This window comes from Macrobrachium rosenbergii, chromosome 41 (genome assembly GCF_040412425.1).
Source record: "Macrobrachium rosenbergii isolate ZJJX-2024 chromosome 41, ASM4041242v1, whole genome shotgun sequence".
Lineage (NCBI taxonomy): Eukaryota > Metazoa > Arthropoda > Malacostraca > Decapoda > Palaemonidae > Macrobrachium > Macrobrachium rosenbergii.
In genome coordinates this window covers 28,836,111-28,854,242 of record NC_089781.1, presented here as the reverse complement: position 1 = coordinate 28,854,242, position 18,132 = coordinate 28,836,111, and the positions used below count along the sequence as shown (strand labels likewise).

General features: G+C 38.9%; 1 protein-coding gene across 3 annotated transcripts in view; it reads right to left on the bottom strand.

The window, feature by feature from the left end:
* LOC136826773 (galactosylgalactosylxylosylprotein 3-beta-glucuronosyltransferase P-like) overlaps positions 1 to 18,132 on the bottom strand; it is a 143,368-nt gene that overhangs the window by 89,141 nt on the left and 36,095 nt on the right. The window contains exon 2 of one of the 3 annotated variants that reach the window (XM_067084200.1): positions 16,431 to 16,488. The exons of the other annotated variants lie outside the window; for them this stretch is intronic. The gene's annotated coding sequence lies outside the window, so the exon portion shown is untranslated. The remainder of the gene's footprint in view (positions 1 to 16,430; positions 16,489 to 18,132) is intronic. 3 annotated transcript variants of the gene reach the window in all.

Here is an 18,132-nt window from a genome sequence, read left to right as displayed (position 1 = left end):
TGTACCTATATCTATATCCATCTATACATATTATACTGTATACACAAATATATATATATATATATATATATATATATATATATATATATATATATATAGAACACAGATCAGACATAGAACAAAGACATAAAATAAGAGCTGATTATAAGATCCAATAGTTGAAAAAAGCTAAAACAATTTTAACGGCAAAATTACAACTCACAGACTTAAATTACATGCACACTTGGTTAAAACTTGATTTGTACCTCTAGTCTCAGTTTTAATCAAGTGTGCATGTAATTTAAGTCTGTGAGTTGTAATTTTACCGTTAAAATTGTTTTTGCTTTTTTCAACTATTGAATCTTATAATCAGCTCTTATTTTATGTTAACATATATTTTATTTTATAGAAAATCCCTGAAGATGTGGCGATGTTGTCACGAAACGTAGGATTAAAACAAAATGCGTATCCCATCGTACAGTATTCCTGCCCTTAATCTGTTTCATCGTATGTATATATATATATATATATATATATATATATATATATATATATATATATATATATATATATATATATATATATATATGTATGACATATAGGGAGAGAGAGAGAGAGAGATCAGAACCCCATTAAGTCATAATATATGCTCATATTCTAGAGGAATTATTGGAAAACGAATAGGAAGGCGTCTATATATATATATATATATATATGTGTGTGTGTGTGTGTGTGTGTGTGTGTGTGTGTGTACAGTCAAGTTCGTTTATAACGTACAGGCTTATAACGAATGAAAGTGAAATCAAAGGTCCCAATTCAAATAAATGAACTTAAAATTGTAGGTATGTAACGAATTCTTTATTACGAAATCAGGCACATAACGAACTATCTTGTATGTCCCTATTGTAACGAACTGGTAATTGTATCGTTGAACAAACATCAAACACTTATTCTATAGGACTCACTGGATAGTAAAATGTCAACCTGTTGCTTAGATACGAAACAGGCTGATCACTTAAAATTTGGATGATACAGATCAATGATCTTTGCAAAAGACTGCGATCAAACCAAGTTTCCATGAGAGTCAGTCATCTTTCTAAATCGATCTGCAAACCTTATGGCCGTATGACAGAGGCATGATGGTGCTACTTTGGCTTGTTATGTGCGCGTCACTACTCCGAGGTGCTAGTAAACACCGTATAGTAAGTGCATGGTCCAAATGTAAAGTAGACGGCCGCACGAAGATAACGTTTATTAATATAACAATTTGTCGACCACACAATATAGAAATGGGTGTATATAATCCTTTGATTCCCGAGGGGCTAGTACTGAACACGGTGTCCCAAGGCGCTACCGCCAAGTTCTCGGGGTAGGCGACGCGTAGATAACAAGCCAAAGTAGCACCGAAATGATTCCCCTACAGGTTCCAGATTTCGTGCTTCGCTATTGATATCATTTAGAACAAAATTGTAGGGCTAGGCCTACACGTCATCTTATACGGAAAAAATAGTTCTAAAAAAGGTAGTTATAAGGCCCGCTATAAAACCAACTCATTCTGCATCGAATGTCTGTATGTCAGAACGTATGGGAATTTTAAACACAGTATATCGACGCATTCCTCATAAAACTGACTTCTATTATCGAAGGCACGAAAGCTTCTTAAAAAGTAATGGTAACAATCTATGATAAAAAGGTCCATCATTCTTAATAGACTGACTTGATGTTTTGTGAAAGGGAACATCAACTGCGTCTCACTGACCTTTAACCAAAATTAACAGTGGGTGGGATGACAGCATCCATACAAACTTTTCGTTGGAAATAATGAACAACTTACATTTACATTAAAAGGACTCGTAGTGACTGCATTATCCACCCTGGTGTTGTTTTATCAGGGATGTGGCCATATAAGAATGTCAAACACTTTACGGCACTTGCCTCTTACACACGAAAGTTTAACGGCACTTGCCTCTTACACACGAAAGTTTAACGGCACTTGCCTCTTACACACGAAAGTTTAACGGCACTTGCCTCTTACACACGAAAGTTTAACGGCACTTGCCTCTTAAACAAGAAAGTTTAACGGATCATTTTATTTATGCCTACCTATTTTTCTTTGATTTCATTTACCTATTTTTCTTTGATTTCATTTACCTATTTCTCTTTGATTTCATTTACATATTTTTCTACTATTTCATTTACCTATATTTCTTTTATTTACCTATTTTTCTTTTATTTCATTTACCTGTATTTCTTTCATTTCATTTACTTATTTTTTTTAATTTACCTGTATTTTCTTTCTTTCATTTACCCATTTTCTTTTATTTTATTTACCTGCATTTCTTTTATTTTACTTATTTTTCTTTTATTTCATTTACCTCTGTTCCTTTTATCTCATTCACCTATTTTTCTTTTATTTCATTTACATATTTTTCCTTTATTTAATTTACCTATTTTTCTTTTATTTCATTTACTTATTTTTCTTTTATTTCGTTTACCTATATTTCTTTTATGTCATTTACCTATTTTTCTTTTATTTCATTTACCTGTATTTCCTTTTTTCATTTACTTATTTTTCTTTTACTTCATTCCCCTATATTTCTTTTATTTCATTTACCTATCTTTCTTTTATTTCATTTACACGCTGGTTTTAACTAATCTATGAAATCACTGGCTGCGTGGAATTTTACTCCAACTCCAGAGAAGTTCTGTAATCATTTCTTTTTACCAGTAAGTCTTTGGAAACAATCTGGTATTGAAAGAATGCTGATATTATACTATTATACTATACTTAGCCAAAGGGTGATACCGTAAAACTTAAGATACAAGGATATACAGTACAGCTCCACAGTTACGACGCAACCTGCAAAACCTGGGTAACAGCAATTCTGAGAAATAAAACATAGAACGCAAGTGAAAAAAAAAATTAACTAGACCGATAACTTGAAATAAATTTCATAAAAATCAATGTGCTAAAAATTGTATTTCCTACCAAATTATACAAATTATCGTTGTTAGTTTTCTGTCCATCAGCAGTTTTTCAGTTTGCACTTTTTTCTGTCCGCCCTCAGATCTTAAAAACTACCGAGGCTAGAGGGCTGCAAACTGGCATATTGATCAAAACATACCAAATTGCAGCCATACAGCCTCAGTAGTTTTTATTTTATGTACGGTTAAAGTTAGCCATAATCGTGCTTCTGGCAACGATATAGGATATGCCACCACCGAGTCGTGGTTAAAGTTTCATGGGCCGCGGCTCATACGGCATTAAATCGAGACCATCGAAAGATAGCTCTATTTTCGGTGGCCTTGAGTATACGCTGTAGCGGCTGTACAGAAAACACGATTGCGCCGAAGAAACTCCGACGCATTTTTACTTGTTTTTTATTTATCAAATGAAAAAAATTTTTCATTTAATAAACACTTTAGGCTCAAGGGAAGCATTATATTTCTTTCAGCAATTTTAGCGAATTCTGACAATGTAAAAAACATGGAGGGACAACACATCGGACAAGTCATCCTCTGATGTACATTTGGACATGTTCCCGAAAAGTTGCCTGCTGCCTGCAGGCCAATTCGCGTGATTTTGTTATATCAAGAGAAACTTTACTTGCTCCATGAGCATCAAAAAAAACTCTCCTCCTCCCCTTTGACCTCCAATCAGAGGAAGGCCATTCTTGGACCTGATCAAGTAGACAACCCCATGTCCGAGGACATAAAAGGATCTGCACAGCCTCACTTCCTCAAATGAGAGGAAACAGTTGAAGCAGGGAATTCGTGAAGCAGCAGAACATCAAAGCAGGACACTAGAATCATATAGAAAACCCCAGAATTAGATTTCCCATGCAATTACATACGCACGCGCTGGTAGTTAATGGACTAGGAGCTCTTGCTGCCCACGTTGCAGACCTTCAGCCCTAAAACTGATGCTACTTGCTGACTCTGATTAAACATTCAAATAAAAAAATCTCGAGTATCGAACGCGTTCCCCAACGTGTGTATTCCAATCGCTTACTGCAGCTGCAGATTCAAATTCCAGCATCAAAATTTGACAGAGAGTAAATCCTGGATCATCAAGTCCAGGTGAAAATTAAAAGTAACGCTGCCGCTGATGGAAAGTGAGAAATAGAAGGTAAAAATAAATAATTAATGCCTGTCAATTTCAAAGTTATGAAAATCCTTCCTTCACGCTAAGTAATTCTAAAAAATATTGCTCAAATAACTCTAACAATTGAAGCTGTGTGTCAAAGGAATTAGATTTGTTATTAAGTTGATACCTTGTACTTCAGGAGCACGGTTCACTAAGGGTAATAAACAGCCTCTGAGTGTTTTCCTATTAAGTCTCATATTAATGCTTAGTCTCCGAGTCGACCTTGATAATCATAGCAACTGAGAAGTAGCAGCATTCATCTTAACACTGCTACATGTATCATGTGGTGTTTATTTGGCTCATCACCTGTAAGTACACCATGTAGTTATCACCTGTATGTAAACAATGTAGTACATAATTCCTTTAGCTCATCACCTCTACGCACACACTGCGGTATTTCCTTTGGCTTCTCACCTTTTTGTTTATTGTGCAATGCTTCCTTTGGGTTATGACCTCTAAGCACACAATGTAGTGTTTGCTTTGGCTTATCACCTCTGCGTACACCTTATAGTACTTTCTTTTGTTTATCATCTCTATGCACACTATGTAGTTACACCTCGTAGTTCCTCATTGGACGGGTGGGTATCACTCTCAGCTAGCACTCTGCTGGTCCCGCGTTCGATTCTCCGACCGGCCAATGAAGAATTAGAGGAATTTATTTCTGGTGATAGAAATTCATTTCTTGTTATAATGTGGTTCGGATTCCACATTAAGCTGTAGGTCCCGTTGCTAGGTAACCAATTGGTTCTTAGCCACGTAAAATAAATCTAATCCTTCGGGCCAGCCCTCTCTAGGAGAGCTGTTAATCAGCTCAGTGGTCTGGTTAAACTAAGGTATACTTAACCACCTCTACGTACCGGATATGGTATTTTTTTTTTGGCTTATCACCTCTATGTACACGATGTAGTATTTCATAATTATGGCTTATCACCTCTATGTACTCCACGCAATTAACGCCTATGCATAAGTCATGTAGAATTTCCTTTGGCTTATCATCTCTATGTACATCATCTAGTACTTCCTTCGGCTTTTCACTTCTACGTACACCACTTAGACATCACCTCTGCATACACAATGTAGTATTTCTTTTAGCTTATCACCTCTACATACTCCATATGATCACCTCTAAGTACACAGAGTAGCATTTACTTCAGTATATTACCTCAAAGTACACCATGCACAGTAGTTTTCACTTCTACGTACTCCACGTAGTATTCCTTTTGGTTCATCACCTCTACATACATTGTGCTCAGGGGCGTCATTTCAGATTTTTGATGGGGGGAGGGGTGGGGGCAAAGGCAGTTTGGCGAGCGAAGCGAGCCTAATCACCTGGGGGGTTTTTGATTTTGAGCTATTTTATGTGCTTTTTGAAGCACATAAAATAGATAGATAGATAAAGATATAACTTAATGTGATGACACATTTGAATTTCAGTAGGAATAATGGAAAACCAGCTGCTGTTACTTCTTGGGGCTTGGTGGGGTGAGGGGGCAAGTTGAGGCTTGGGGGGACATCTTGAGTCTTGGGGCCATCTTGAGTCTTGGGGGACCAGTTTCTCCCCCCAGCCCCCTAAATGACGCCCTGATTGTGCTGTATTCCTTTGGCTTACCACTTCTATTTGCATCATATAGTACTTCCTTCTTTAAGAATAGAATAGAATAGAATAGAATATAGAATTTAGGCCAAAGGTCAAGCACTGGGACCTATGAGGTCATTCAGCGTTGAAAGAGAAATTGACAGTAAAGAGGTTTGAAGGGAGTAACAGGAGGAAAACCTCGCAGTTGCACTATGAAACAATTGCTAGAGGAGGTGGAAAGTCAGATGGAATGATAATTTGAACGGAGGTACAGTAAAGGGGATGAGCGAGGTTGCAGCTCGGGGTCGAAGGGACGCTGTAAGACCCTTAAGTAACGCCTACAGTGCACCACGTGAGATGCACCGACAGTATTACCCGCCTCCAGGGTTCTTTCATTAAGTACCGTAATAAAGTACCGTAATATTAGGCTTTTTGTGTCTCCTCTTCAGGTTTTTTTTTTAGTTTTCTGTAAAAGAACACTATTGTGCCGACTTTGTCTGTCCGTCGGCACTTTATTCTGTACGCACTTTTTCTGTCCGCCCCCAGATCTTAAAAACTACTGAGGCTAGAGGACTGCAAATTGGTATGTTCATCATCCACCCTCCTATCATCATACATACCAAACTGCAACCCTCTAGCCTCAGTAGTTTTTATTTAATTTAAGGTTAAAGTTAGCCATAATCGTGCGTCTGACAACGATGTGTTACATGGGCCGCGGCTCATACAGCATTATACCAAGACCACGAAAAGATAGATTCATTTTCGGTGGCCTTGATTATACGCTGTAGCGGCTCATCAGAAAACTCGATTGTGCCGAAGAAACCCCGGCGCATTTTTTACTTTAGTTTTTTTAAGCATTATCAGAAATTGCAAGAAGTACATTGATATTCAAGATTACCTATCTGATGGCAACAATTTTAGTATAGATTTGAAAGGAAGAACAGATGGGGATCAGCGGTATAAACCGATTCTTTTATTGCTTATACTGGTCGCTGGTATAGTGGTTAGTGTCTTGACATGCCACTCAGATGTCATGAGTTCGCGCCTCCCCCAGGGAGATGAAAAAATCACTGGCTCCGTACGCGATATGGGACCTGTGGTGGGAGGTTGAAACCACATATTCTTTGGAAGCTTGAATTTCAGGTCAGTGGCCCTGTGGGCTTGTTCCCTATGGATATGGTTTTATCTATTGAATAAATAAATAAAAATAAAAGAAAAATCTGGATTACTGCTCACACACAATTGTACCTCTCAGAAGTACTTATTCTCATGTAGTCTGTAGTTTACTTACATGCCGAGCAATACTTGTGATATTGCATTGATTTCAATATCCACTGTGGTCAAATACTCATTTCACGGAACAATTAAAAACGATGTCCCCTAATCATACTTATATTGTAGGTGTGAACTATGAAATAAAGTGACTGCAGAGCTGTTAAATTTATGAGTGATGGAAACGGGGTGGAAAAGGCTCAACAAGCTAAAATACCGCCTGTAAATGTAACAAGTGCGTTTATTGTAACTTTGTATTATCATTATGGCTCATATATAATTTCACATTTGTTAACCCCAAGAAGAATATGAAATCTGTGCGAACGCCACTATACTTGAATGCTTGATGAAGGAATTATCACAAGGCTGTATTACCGACAGTATCTATTTCATACTGCTTTCTTATCTTTACACAAAGCTGATATTTATATTTTATCAGACAGTGCATGTTAACACACAGGAATTACATAACTGTTTAAAACAACATGACGTCAAAATACTTGGATCACTGACGGCGAAATATTATATCAGCAGACAGTGTCTATCAGAGTGTTGGCTGAGGTAATTACTAAATCTGGGTACGTACAGTAAGGTTTGCATTATGGAAAAAAAAAAATCATATTTACCTTGGCTTACAGCCAACCCCATAACAAAGCGTCAAACCCCACCTATAACCCAGACAAAACAAACGACGAACAGATGAAGAAGCGAATTCTTAAATACTTCACTGGAAAGTTGTTTCCAAGGACGACAAATACGAGAGTAAAGTCACGGATGCCTAACCTAACTACCTAACTTTCGTAACCTATTAACAATAACGGAAAACATGCTGTAAACGAATAGCAGAGGGTTTAGTAACAGTTTGCCAGACTTACTAACACATTACTTTCTATTTTAGTGTGTCTGTTGCAGGTTGATGGTAATGTGACTATACATGAAGACAGCAATAGAACGAAAAAAAATAACGACCTCAGCACTTGCACCACCTCAACTTTCAAAGATACGCTGCTTAGAAACAATTACTTTTGTTGAAGAAGTGAACTGATGGCAGGACTGCATCCCAAGCTAATTATATAATGAAGGATAGCGGTATAAGATAAGGTAATCTAGAATTCGGTGGCTCTAGGAGAGGGGGTTTATATTAGCCAAGACAGATGTGTGTAATTCATTACAAAGTGTTATAAAAACATGCACACAAAAGTTTTTCCCCTCTCAAAAACTATTTTATCACGGTAATTACAAAAGGATTGGAGAAAACGCCAATGGGAAAATATGAAGGCTGAATGCGCAGTTATAAAGCCTACGTTCCTAAATGGACACTGGTACAAGATAACAAACTCCCTCTTTCTCTCTCCTCGAAATGCCAAAGATAACTCACGCTTTCTCTCTTCTTCGGTTCAAGAAAAAAAGAACAAAAAAGAAAATAAATCAGTTAAAAAGAACAAAAAAGAAAATAAATCAGTTGGAAATAAATAACTGAAACAGTAAAATGCGCATTTCGAGACATAAAAACCATGCGCCCAAATAATGCGTGCGTCACAGAAACAACAGCAGTGCAATGTAACACAACCCATTTTCCGAGCTCCTACGAACCGACTAAGCAGAGAGCTGTTTAATAAACAAGTCACCTGCAGGCAACAGAGGTCGCATTTCAGGTGCCAGGTTTCTGGCTGGGACCTCACATTCCCCCGATTTTCAGTCGGTCGTCTTGCAACGCTAGGCAATGGGGATCGAGGTAAATTCGTCGGCTTAGGCCTACACACCGGAAGTCATGAAATGGTTTAACCATTCTCACCTCTTAAGCCTAGTGCGTTTCTTGCAATTTAATTGTGCACTCGTGATTTTATATTATATATATACGCATGTGTGTATATGTATATATATATATATATATATATATATATATATATATATATATATATATATATATATATATATATATATATATATATATATATATATATATATATATATATATATATATATACATATATATATATATATATATATATATATATATATATATATATATATATATATATATATATATATATATATATATATATATATATATATATATATATATAAAATATATATATATATCATATAACATATTATATATATATGATAATTAAACTTTTGTTTTCATTTATCACACATTATACAAAAAAATAAGAGCAAAACGTGTAGGTCCCTACACACTTTACCAAGCCATTGACACCTACTGATACAGAGTGTGAGAAGTCACAAATATTCCTACAAGAACAGTACTCACCTACACCTAAACCGTTAGAGGCTCATCTTTTCTCAGGCGATTACTAATAGTGGCCCTTAAATCTTTGGCTAAAAATCACAATAGAGAGTCTTCCCTTTCCTCCAAATCCTTTAAAACCTCCACCCCACCCCCTCCACCCACTAACACTTCAAATTATTTTTCTCTGCGTTCAGCCGGCGTTTTCTCGACAGATAACAGACAGTGACTTCTCACACTCTGTATCAAAAATTGATCAATGGCTTGAAACAAAGTCAAACCAAATGGATTAGGTTTCTTTTTTTTTTAATGTTGATATATTTATTTTCTATATGTGGTTATATATATAATATATATATATATATATATATATATAATATATATATATATATATATATATATACACTATAAAATGGCTCTACAGGAAAAAAAACGCAACAGTCAGTAACATATTCATAACTTAACTGTCAAACTGTTTATTTGCCACCTATACAAAACGCACATCAGCAAAACGTAGAAACTCCCTACACACACACACACACCTACTACTCTGCTCACCTCTTCCTAGCACTCACCTACACCTACACTTCCTGCATTTTTCTTTACTAATAATTCTCCCTCTCCATCTTTCAAAGCACTTTCTAGGTCTTCCCTTCTCCTCCTCCTCCTCCTCCTCCACCACCCACTTAACACTTCAGCATTACGTCTTCTTCTGCGGCAGCCGGCGTTTTCGACAGATAACAGACAGCAGCCGCTTATTTTGATGAGAAAATTGATGATATGATTTACAACAAAGGAACAAAAAGGATTAGGATTTCCCCATTTTTTTTTTTGCTTTACATTTGTGTATGTACACACATACACACACACACACACACACACACATATATATATATATATATATATATATATATATATATAATGAGACCCAATATATTTCTACATCTGGCTCTCCAAGACACTGCTGCGAATGCACAGGTTAAAATCTCGGGGTACAAAGGCTTATTTGAAAGGGTACATTGGTACCAACGCTTATCAAGAAACTTCATGCCCAGTGATTCATGACATGAGTAAGAGTTTCTTGCATGTTTGCATGTTGTCCTAATCTCACAAGAATAAGAAAGCAGATATGTGAAGTAATGCTGCATCAATAAAATGGCGTCAACTTTCAAAATGACCACAGCCTATCAACAAAGAACTAGAGCACCAGTCACCTGGCCGGTATTAACCCGGTATGTATCCACCTTTGTCAAAGTCCAGGATAAACCCATACCATATTACGCTTCACCTACTCGGAGGTGATAGTACTAAACATTGCGGAAGCTCCTTGCTATCCATGTTTAGTATTTTGCCCCTCAGGGATCAAAGTATTATATACACCTGTGAGGGCTAGAGAAAGATAGCTAACCTCTGAAACTTTATTAGCCCATAAAGGGTTCAGGACAATACTGGATACAAGTGATCCTTACCACTGGGAAGCAGCAACTAACTCCCCCTTGCTGTGCCCTGCCAGGCACACCCCTTGCTGTGCCCTGCCAGGCACAATCCCCCTCCCTTGTCCAACATATCTTACGGTTACGAATATGGTTAGCCCATACATGCCCCCACAAGATGGACAAATTTATATAGGGCGAGAAATATTTTTCTATCTTCAAAATGCAATAGTACAAGCACCCTGCTCTTTTGCAGGAGCTGTCCTAGCTAACCGTGAACACAACAAAATAAAAAAAAGACAAAATAACATACATAATTAATACAACACTCCCAGAATTACTAAAAATACGATAGATTACAGAGTTCAACAAAATTAAATCTTATAATAGTCGTGCCACACAGGTGGTCTCCTACATCTCTGTTGTCGAGATTCGGGAAAAGACTCTGGTTCCCGAGAATTCCAATCAGCGGGTACTGGCGACACTGGTGCCACTGAGGGGCGAAGGTGGTGCCTGTTGCGTACTGACACCCAACCACTTCCATCCAACCATACACGGTACTGACGATATCCCGTCCCAATGACTTCTGTTACCACACCAGAGTGATCCCAAAGTTTGGATGTGGGGTCCTGAATGTGGACATTTTGCCCCACTTGGAGGGGTTTCAGAGTCAGCGAATTTCCTTCTGTTTTGGCTGAAACCTTTTCATTCTTTTCAGCCATTTTCAGTTCTCTAGACCTAAGAGATTTCTTCCAATACCTATTCACTCGCTAATACTGGTGGGCGATGGGCACAGAGTCCCTCAGGCATCGACCAGTAGCCAACTGAGCTGGTGACACTTTTTCTCCGTGCAACAGTGTATTGTGATACTGCAAGAGGGCTCTGGCAACCTGATCCGTATCTAGACTACCCCTCAGGTCCTAGGTGGTCACTGATGGCACATTTTGCTACTTTAACATCTGCTTCTGCACGCCCATTTGATTGGGGATATAAAGCTGATGATATCCTGGATGACACGCCCCAGCTCCTTAGAAAATTCCTCATCTCCTCACTTGACAAATTGGTTCCACCATTGGTAGCTAGCTCCTCTGGGGCACCCCATCTGATAAAATACCCTCTGAATTTCTTGATGAGATGTACTGACATGGCACCATTAGTCAGATTGGCCACCTCTGCCCAACCAGTCAACCTATCAGCAAAAGCCAAGTATGTGCGTCCATGGACCTGGAAGAGGTCAGCCACAACCTGTTGAAAGGGGTACTCTGGTGGGGACGTCATGATCAAACGTTCTTGCTGCTGCAATGGGATGTGTGTCTCACATACTTGAAACTTTGCCCTTTGATGCTCCAAGTCACCTGTTATGCCCGGCCAATACACATACTGACGGGCCCTTCTTAACATAGAGTCTAAACCTTGATGACAGCTGTGCATGTTAGCCGCTACCTGCTGCTGTAAACTTTCTGGGATGACCAAATGTGCACACCCTTGGTCATAGGTATATGTTATCAATTCGCCTGATACTGCTAACCGTTCTCGCACACCAAAGAAAGGTTTTAAACACTCGAGCTCTTGACTCTTGCTCTCAGGCCACTCACCATTGTAAACTCTCATCAGCAGCAACTGGTACACTGGGTCATCTTGTGCGGCACTGACAACAGTCTCTTGATCCATTACGGCTATGTCCTCCACCTCAAGCGCTGCCGCCAAGGTCGTTACCATAGCAACCATGAGGTCACTGCTGAGTTCCAAATCTTCGTCTTCTGGCTTAGCATGGAGGGAGGAGTAGCGGGAGAGTGTCAGCTGCACAGTTTCTTTTTCCAGCAAATATTTGATGCTGAAATGATACTGCAATGTCTTTTCCTTTAACCTAATTAATCTGGGATTAGTAATATCCTTTAACTCCCTTTTACCAAACAGTTTCATTAAGGGACGATGGTCCGTAACCATTGTCAAATTTGGACAGCCTAACAAGAAAAGCCTGGTTTTTTTCAGACACCACACTACCGCTAGGGCCTCTCCCTCAACTGCAGTATACCCAGCTTCAGTAGAGGTGAGATGTCTGCTGCCACATAACACCAAACGCCATCCCCATTTGCAGCAGAAAGGGGTATCCACCGTAACACAGTTGCAATATTGTTGCAGTACCACAAATCGGATACCCTCTCTACACCAGTCTGTCACTGCGGCCGTCAGCTGTGATTTGTTGCAGTACCTCAGGCCTTCTTTGGCTAACTGACATATAGTATTCTTTGCCTTCTCAAATTCTCATTGCAGCTGATCATCCCAATATACTTTTTCTTTGATGGCTTCTTAAGCAGATCCCTAAACAGAGCCATCATAGGGGCCGTGGCCATGAATGGGGCCAGGTGATCCACTAATCCATGCCATGCACGAATGTCAGTTATAGACGGCTCCAATGGCATGGGAAAATCCTTGACAGCTGATAGCCTATCAGCTGTTGGCTGGTAGACATCCCAACCCAACTGATAACCCATAAATTCTACTTTCTGCCTACAAAACTTGAATTTAGATGGATTGAGTGTAATCCCATGCTTCTCACACACCTCCAAAAAATCAAACACATGCCAAAAAGCTTGTTCAACACTCGTGTCACACAGCAGGGTATCATCAATGCACTTGCATTTTCTGGCAACGTTTGCTATGACGTCATCAAAACGTTTTGTGTATGCGGCGTCCGAGCCGAGCAATGGCCCATGGGGGTGCGTGATACTGATATCATCCCCATGGTGTAATAAAGGTAGTCAACCTCCTACTCTCCTCAGCCAGTTCCACCTGATGAAAACCAGAATATGCGTCAGCCACTGTTTTAAAAGTGTGTGGTGGGACGTTTGAGACCATATCAAATGGGGCAGCTGTGTGATGGGTTTCTCTTAAACACTGCATTTAGCAGTTGAAAGTCCACTGTCCTTCTAGGCTGGCCATTTTTCTTGCCAGTTACTACCATCCTAGAACACCATTCGGTGGCCTCACCAGCTGGCACTTTGCGGATGATACCTTGGCTCAGGTCTTTCTCTAACTGTTTCTTCACCTTGTTCTCCCAATGCTTGGGAAAAGGCAACGGGGTATGAAAGGCCATGCTTCATGTTTCCATCACTATTCCTTTGGGCAAATGAGGCTACGGCTGGTGGACTGTTCATCGGAGGACACACCGATGCGACACTGTCGAAGGTACAAGCAATTTCACTGCTCTCACAGACAATAGACACTTTAGCATAAGGGAAATCTCTTGGCACTAAACACAGCTCTTTACATGAATCTAAAGATAAGAAAACACATGATGATGATTTAGTAAAATAAACCATCTGCTCACACTTCACGGAACCTATTTTAATGCAACACCAGGTCACCCCCCATACTGGCACTGCCTTCCCCACTATGTCCACTAACTTCACCTTCAGTTTTTGCAACTGACCCTTGCTCAACCCCAATAAACGAAGATGCTGTGTGCCAGCCACACACACTTCTGCCCCAGTATCAGCTATCTTCCCCATTTTCTACTACTAGGGAGATATCTATCTTCAAGACCTGTTACTAGGACCTGCCACTTTAACAATCTCCAAAGAATTTTTATCTCCCTGACTTTTCTTCTTTCCTTTCAGGCAAAACCTGGTCAAATGCCCTTTACCACCACAATTAAAACACCCAACATCTCTTGCCGGACAGGCTTGGCGCCCATGACCATGATATCTGTTGCAACTACTACACTTAGACCTATCCTTTGATGGCCCCTTCACTGCTTGCCCATACCTGCAGCCGCGGCATCCGCCGCGGGTGGCTCTTCTTCGTCGGACAGTTTGACTGCCGCCCCAAAACCGTTGGGTTTACCACCCAATGAGTCACGAGCCGACGCCTCGTATGCTAGGCATTTTGTTTTCAAATCCTCCAGTGACATAGACTCACCAGCTGACTGATACAACTCTCGTTTTAGCATGTAGGCCGACCATTATCTTCTTAACAAGGATATACTCTGCTAAATCACTAGAACACGACTGGCACTTAAATCTGCAATCAATTGCCTGTTGGAGACTCTTATTAAAGTAAATTTTAATGGATTCTTCAGCCAACTGATGGCTACTGAAGAACGTGTCCCATAACACAGCCTGGTTGGATGATGACGTCACTAGCTCCTGTATTGCATCCAGCATCACCGAGGGCATCATCGCAAATATTTCATCTGATGACACCTTTGCATCCAAAGCACTCTGCAATTCAGCCTCACACCAGAGACGTAGATGCATGACGACTTCTATGCCCACCCATTTGTTCAGGTGAAGCCAACACTCTACCGACCTCCTCCAACTTCGGAATGCAGACAGGGACATGTCTAACTTGCACTTCTCGGGCGCCGCTGCTGCTGGGGCCCTGCCTGACACGAGACTGCGGAGGTACAGAACTATTCCCTTGAAGTGCTGATAACTGACGTGTCAATGCTTCACTTGCCACATTGTTGAGACTGCAATGCATGTGAGATCCTGCCGGATCCTGCTGGGGCAGCCGGCAAGTTTGCAGACCTTCTTGTGGGCGTTGCCCTTCGTACATGCCAACTCATCTTGATTCAATCGTTGGTTCTTGATTGTCACTGCGCCATGTGAGGGCTAGAGAAAGATAGCTAACCTCTGAAGCTTTATAAAATTAGCCAATAAAGAGTTCAGGACAATACTGGCATATCAGTGATCCTTACCAGAGGGAAGCAGCAACTAACTACCCCCATGCTGACACTCCCCCTCCCTTGTCCAACACATCTTACGGTTACGAATACGGCTAGCCCATACAACTCCCATTTCTATATTGTGTGGTCGACAAATTATTATATTAATAAACGATATCTTACCATTCACATAACTCATACTGCAGATTTACTGTTTAGTACCATGGCAATCGAACTCCCAACAAAATTTAAAATAAAGAAAATGAAATTTATATAAACTTATTCCTTTATTTTTGAAGTGGTTCCATCAAATGCCACACAGATATCATTAGTGTGAAGGAGTAATACAGCATAAGAGGATGTAACGTCTCGATAGGATGTGTGACTAGAAATGAAACGCAGCGAAGAACGGAAATCAAGTGTAGGCTATTTTGAAACTGATTATGACACCCAACGACTTAAAAAAATGGACGGGAATAGATTTACATTCTTCTTCATGTTGGGTTAAAAGGCGCGTATTCGGCATGGAAGAGGAAATCGAGAATGCCAAAAAGTGTCTTTACTTCGTAGCCTAATCCGACAATACTTGGTGTGAGCACAAAAGTTGCTTGAAATGACACAACAAGCGTTACGGAATGGCCTCATGAGCATGGACAAATGACCTAGCTAATTTAGCATTTAAATCTTTTTATGAAGTTAAATCACTCCACTAGAACCACACACACAGACTATATATATATATATATATATATATATATATATATATATATATATATATATATATATATACATATATATATATATATATATATATATATATATATATATACACACAAGTGTGTGCGTGCATGCGTGCGTGCTTATGTATGTTTCAAATAATGCGTTCTGACTTCATAAAAACAAACTTCAAAATGCTTAATTATGTAGGCAATTAACCCATGCCATTGAAGCCATTCTGTAACTCTTGTTGTGTCATTTCAAGTACAGTAACTCACGTACTCACCTCAGATTTCTGGTACACAGTGAACACTTTGACATTTCCCCAAGTCAAAATTGGCCTTATATAAGGTGGAAAACATACGACGTTGGTATACCACGGTTACCTTTTCACCCTTTTACGAAGTCGCGTCTCGCATACACCTGTTCGCGATTTCCTGACGTCTGTAAAGAGAGAGAGAGAGAGAGAGAGAGAGAGAGAGAGAGAGAGAGAGAGAGAGAGAGAGAGTTAATCAAGGGAGATTCGCTATGCAACGAAGTTTGTATACATCAGAATTCATACCATTTGCACAAAACATTTTGACTAATTCATCCACAAGGCATGACATTTTCCTTTACATAAAATTATATTCCGGGACAAAAGGTTGCGTCTATCATTGTTTGTTTGAGTTTACTTATATATATATATATATATATATATATATATATATATATATATATATATATATATATATATATATATATATTATATATACATATAATTTTGTTAAACATATATATATAATATATATACATATAATTTTGTTAAACCCTTTGTGTTTTGATCTTTATTTTTTCACTTAAGAACGTAAGCACATTTTATAATTTGATAAAGTACTAAAAATACAAAATGTGCAACTTTCTTCATAATCCTTCCGTAGTCGTGTTAAATTTTCCATTAAAAAGTTCTTTTATCTTGGCAATGGGAAGAGTCTGTAATAGATAAGGATGAGAACGCAACGAATGCAGAATATTTTAAAGATGATACTGTCAACATATGTCCCAAAACATCTGAAAGACTCGCGAAGAATCCCACACGAGCAAATATAAAACGCCGTGATGTTACTCGACTTCGCCCCCTCCTCCCCAACCCCACCCCGCCCCTACTAACAACAAAAGACTTGCCCAGCTCGCTGACGGCCTCCGAGCCCAGCACAAAACACTTTCCTGACGAGTGGCAAACACTGGCGCTTTTCTTATTACAACGTTGCTTATTCATCAAGCATTCTCTGATCATCACAGACACCATCATAAGTTGCTACTGGCAGCTCTACCCTCCCTGAGGAATTCTTAACACTAGGGATTCAAGTAAAAACACGACGGCTGATAAAACTCGTGGCACTAAAAGCATTAAGTTATTAAGCGCATGAGGATATGAGATTAATTTATACTAAACAATATACAATGAAGAGATCAGATTACCCTGCTCCTCGGCAAACATTTGGACCAAATGTATTAGCTATTCGTACAGCACAGAGCGAGGAAAAAGAAATCAGATCCCAACTCGGCGTGTGATGATGTCATTCGAAACCCAAGATCGAGTTCGGCTACTTTTCATACCGAAAATGAAAATCTATATACAAGGATATTAACACCATGAGTATTATAAAAAATAAGTAAAACAAAATGCAACTATATTAACGAAAACAGCGAAGAAGTTATATAATTCTGAACTTAATAGATAACATAACATTTAATGCGCATCAATGTCATCTGGGCACTTGGCGATGAAGCGCTTATCTGTTACTAGAAAGATAAACACACATATGTGAGGGTGGACACACTTGCACGAATGAATATGGGTTTTGCAAGGATTTATAAGTACAGTACCTGGCTCCTGACGTTTGTAGATGCATACTCTCCACTAAGTACTAATTCATGGTGTAACTGGGTCCTAAGAATAACATAAAACTAATAAATAAATAAATAAATAAATAAATAAAACTCATGAACACAAAATACGAGTCAATACAGCTAATATTTTTTTTCAAAAGACTGTAAAATTTTACCTGCTAAGAAACCTCCACTGGTGAATAATTTTAATAAGTA